The sequence below is a fragment of the Dendrobates tinctorius genome, unplaced genomic scaffold (genome assembly GCF_039654945.1).
Source record: "Dendrobates tinctorius isolate UK_male_01 unplaced genomic scaffold, ASM3965494v1 ptg000048l, whole genome shotgun sequence".
NCBI classification, from domain to species: Eukaryota; Metazoa; Chordata; class Amphibia; order Anura; family Dendrobatidae; genus Dendrobates; species Dendrobates tinctorius.
Genome location: NW_027361716.1, coordinates 6,817,635 through 6,822,500, shown reverse-complemented (window position 1 = coordinate 6,822,500; position 4,866 = coordinate 6,817,635).

The window sequence follows — 4,866 nt, the reverse complement described above, 5'->3', positions numbered from 1 at the left end:
GGCTTAATATTCGTCCTGTAGCGGTCGGTTGGTGGGCTTAATATTCGTCCTGTAGCGGTCGGTTGGTGGGCTTAATATTCGCCCTGAAAGCGGTGGCTGGAAGTCAGAGAGTGAAATATATGTCTGAGAGTGTCCCAAATGAGGCCCCAAACTGGGGGTGAAATTTCTGGATCCTGGGCGGAAGGTTGAATTTTGGGTGAAAAAACCGAATTTTGGGACTTAGAAAAATTTCGAGATGTGACAGACTTCCAGGAAGGGGAGCGTCTCGGGAGGTGTACCCAGGAGGCTTCCAGGAGCCTGGGTACACTTTTCAGAAAGTACCGTTGGGACTTAGAAAAATTTTCAGGATTTTTGGACTCAGTGCGTTTTTTGGATTTTTGTGCAAAAATCAGATTTCCCCTTCTCCCACCGCTCTGGGGCGTCAATATGTTGAGGGGACCCGAGGGAGAGTGCCTCCCATGAGGGTAGAATGTGTGACTTTTGGGGGGAAAGTCGAATTATGGAGCAAAAACCATTTTTTGGGACTTAGAAAAATTTCGAGATGTGTCAGACTTCCAGGAAGGGGGCGCCTAGGGAGGTGTACCCAGGAGGCTTCCAGGAGCCTGGGTACACTTTTCAGAAAGTACCGTTGGGACTTAGAAAAATTTTCAGGATTTTTGGACTTAGTGCGTTTTTTGGATTTTTGTGCAAAAATCAGATTTCCCCTTCTCCCACCGCTCTGGGGCGTCAATATGATGTGGGGACCCGAGGGAGAGTGCCTCCCATGAGGGTAGAATGTGTGACTTTTGGGGGGAAAGTCGAATTATGGAGCAAAAACCATTTTTTGGGACTTAGAAAAATTTCGAGATGTGTCAGACTTCCAGGAAGGGGGCGCCTCGGGAGGTGTACCCAGGAGGCTTCCAGGAGCCTGGGTACACTTTTCAGAAAGTACCGTTGGGACTTAGAAAAATTTTCAGGATTTTTGGACTTAGTGCGTTTTTTGGATTTTTGTGCAAAAATCAGATTTCCCCTTCTCCCACCGCTCTGGGGCGTCAATATGATGTGGGGACCCGAGGGAGAGTGCCTCCCATGAGGGTAGAATGTGTGACTTTTGGGGGGAAAGTCGAATTATGGAGCAAAAACCATTTTTTGGGACTTAGAAAAATTTCGAGATGTGTCAGACTTCCAGGAAGGGGGCGCCTAGGGAGGTGTACCCAGGAGGCTTCCAGGAGCCTGGGTACACTTTTCAGAAAGTACCGTTGGGACTTAGAAAAATTTTCAGGATTTTTGGACTTAGTGCGTTTTTTGGATTTTTGTGCAAAAATCAGATTTCCCCTTCTCCCACCGCTCTGGGGCGTCAATATGTTGAGGGGACCCGAGGGAGAGTGCCTCCCATGAGGGTAGAATGTGTGACTTTTGGGGGGAAAGTCGAATTATGGAGCAAAAACCATTTTTTGGGACTTAGAAAAATTTCGAGATGTGTCAGACTTCCAGGAAGGGGGCGCCTAGGGAGGTGTACCCAGGAGGCTTCCAGGAGCCTGGGTACACTTTTCAGAAAGTACCGTTGGGACTTAGAAAAATTTTCAGGATTTTTGGACTTAGTGCGTTTTTTGGATTTTTGTGCAAAAATCAGATTTCCCCTTCTCCCACCGCTCTGGGGCGTCAATATGTTGAGGGGACCCGAGGGAGAGTGCCTCCCATGAGGGTAGAATGTGTGGTTTTTGGGGGGAAAGTCGAATTATGGAGCAAAAACCATTTTTTGGGACTTAGAAAAATTTCGAGATGTGACAGACTTCCAGGAAGGGGGCGCCTCGGGAGGTGTACCTAGGAGGCTTCCAGGGGCCTGGGTACACTTTTCAGAAAGTACCGTTGGGACTTAGAAAAATTTTCAGGATTTTTGGACTTAGTGCGTTTTTTGGATTTTTGTGCAAAAATCAGATTTCCCCTTCTCCCACCGCTCTGGGGCGTCAATATGATGTGGGGACCCGAGGGAGAGTGCCTCCCATGAGGGTAGAATGTGTGACTTTTGGGGGGAAAGTCGAATTATGGAGCAAAAACCATTTTTTGGGACTTAGAAAAATTTCGAGATGTGTCAGACTTCCAGGAAGGGGGCGCCTCGGGAGGTGTACCCAGGAGGCTTCCAGGAGCCTGGGTACACTTTTCAGAAAGTACCGTTGGGACTTAGAAAAATTTTCAGGATTTTTGGACTTAGTGCGTTTTTTGGATTTTTGTGCAAAAATCAGATTTCCCCTTCTCCCACCGCTCTGGGGCGTCAATATGTTGAGGGGACCCGAGGGAGAGTGCCTCCCATGAGGGTAGAATGTGTGACTTTTGGGGGGAAAGTCGAATTATGGAGCAAAAACCATTTTTTGGGACTTAGAAAAATTTCGAGATGTGTCAGACTTCCAGGAAGGGGGCGCCTAGGGAGGTGTACCCAGGAGGCTTCCAGGAGCCTGGGTACACTTTTCAGAAAGTACCGTTGGGACTTAGAAAAATTTTCAGGATTTTTGGACTTAGTGCGTTTTTTGGATTTTTGTGCAAAAATCAGATTTCCCCTTCTCCCACCGCTCTGGGGCGTCAATATGTTGAGGGGACCCGAGGGAGAGTGCCTCCCATGAGGGTAGAATGTGTGGTTTTTGGGGGGAAAGTCGAATTATGGAAGAAATTGAGTTTTGAGGACAAAAAAGTGTTTTGAGGACAAAAAAGTTTCTTGAGGACAAAAAAGTTTCTCGAGGACAAAAAAGTGTTTTGAGGACAAAAAAGTTTCTTGAGGACAAAAAAGTGTTTTGCGAACAAAAAATGGAATTTTGTGATTTTGTGTAAAAATAAGTAATTTCCCCTACTTCCACCACAGGGGGGCTTCAGTATGTTGTAGGGCCCCCAGGGAGGGTCCCCCAACTGGGTTTAAAGTTTGTGGATCCTGGGCAGAAAGTTGAATTTTGGATGAAAAACCGAATTTTGGGACTTAGAAAAATTTCAAGCTGAGCAGTGACAGACTTCCAGGCAGGGGAGCCTCTCTGGAGGTGTACCGAAAACAGTTCCAGGAGCTGAGGTCATTTTCGAACATTTTTTGTTCGCTCAAATTTTTTTTGTTTTTGAGCTCTAAAAAGCTGTTATTATCAATTGGCTCAAAAATTTCAAGTGTCATGAGCTAGTACATGTTGGAGGAATACGTTTTAGGCAAAAAATTGCAAAAAAAAAAATCCAAGTGAAAAAGAACCGGAATGGGGAATTTCTGACTGCTGTAGCAGCCGCACAGTTCCAGGAGGTCGGATACATTTCCGACTTTGTCCCGCTCATTGAAGTACATTGTCCCGCAATGCAAATACATAGTAATGCGCACCTGCGGGAGAATATAGGAGAGAGTGGGCTCTCTCTACCCCGATGTATGGCGGTTGTTCCTATGGTTCTCTGGCTCGGGTAGGCGACTTAGAAGGTGGTCCCTCTTGTCGTGGAAGTTGCAAAATACGGCCGAGACTGAACTTCCACGGCTCCAGGAGGGACTTTTGCTGGTCGTGCGTCCCAAGTGAGAGAGGCGATCCTGGGGTACCTGAGCCTGACCAGACCCTCCCTCGGTGGTCCCTGGTCTTCTGAAGGGTGATGGCATTCAGGGGGGCAAATCTGGAGTCCGTGGCCGAGTTTGGGCTCTAGAAGGCGGACGCCCCTTCTGACCATGTCCCCTCAGAGCCGGCTGGATGGTTCATGGTCCGCGGCTTTGTCTGGCGGTCTGTGCCCAAGCCGGAGAAGCTGTCCTGGGGTACGTGAGCTTTGACCAGACCCTCCCTCGGCGGTCCCTGGTTCTCTGGAGGTGATGGCTGTCAGGGGGGCAAATCTGGAGTCCTCGTGGGAAGGAGGGCTCTGGAAGGCGGACGCCCCCTCTGACTATGTCCCCTCAGAGCAGGCTGGATGGTTCACGGTCCGCGGCTTTGTCTGGCGGTCCATGCCCAAGCCGGAGAAGCTATCCTGGGTACCTGAGCTTCGACCAGACCCTCCCTCGGTGGTCCCTGGTTCTCTGGAGGCGATGGCTGTTGTCAGGGGGGGCAAATCTGGAGTCCTCGTGGGAAGGAGGGCTCTGGAAGGCGGACGCCCCCTCTGACTATGTCCCCTCAGAGCATGCTCGATGGTTCTCAGTCCCTGGCTTTGGCTTTTTGGCCATCCTGGGGTACATTCTTGCCAAAAAAAACGACTAAGTGAAAAAGAACCGGAATGAGGAATTTTCTAGGTGCCGCATCCGCCCTACAGTGACTTGAGGCCGGGTACAGTTCCGACTTCGTCCCCTTAAAGTGGGGACGTTGTCCCGCAATGCAAATACATAGGAATGCGCACCTCTGGCAGAATGTACTTGAGAGAGTGTCGTCTCTCTACCCCGATAGAAAGCAGTTGTTTCTCTGGTTCCCCGACTCGGGTAGGCGACTTGGCATGTGGTCCCTCTCGTCTGGAAGTTGCGCACTCCGGCTGAGACCGAACTTCCACAGCTCCGAGAGGGACTTTTGCTGATCGCGCATCCCAAGCGAGAGAGGCAATGCTGGGGTACCCAAGCCTGACCAGACCCTCCCTCGGCGGTCCCTGGTTCTCTGGAGGTGATGGCTTTCGGGGGGCAAATCCGGAGTCCTCGTCCGAAAGGGGGGGCTCCGGAAGGCGGACGCCCCTCTCGTCCACGTCCTCTCAGAGCGGTCTTATCCTCCGATCGATCTGGCACGGCGCTCCCGGGTGGGGAGGTGGTGCTGCTCGCTCGACCCGGGCTTTGGAGCTCGCGTCGGTTTACGGTGAGCGGTGTCCTTCCTCCTGTACCCCCGGGCTTCCACCACCTATCTTTGGGCGCGCACGCCGGCCGTCACCTCCCGTTCGAGGACGGAGGCGGCCGAGCTGTGGGAAGTTTGAATCGCA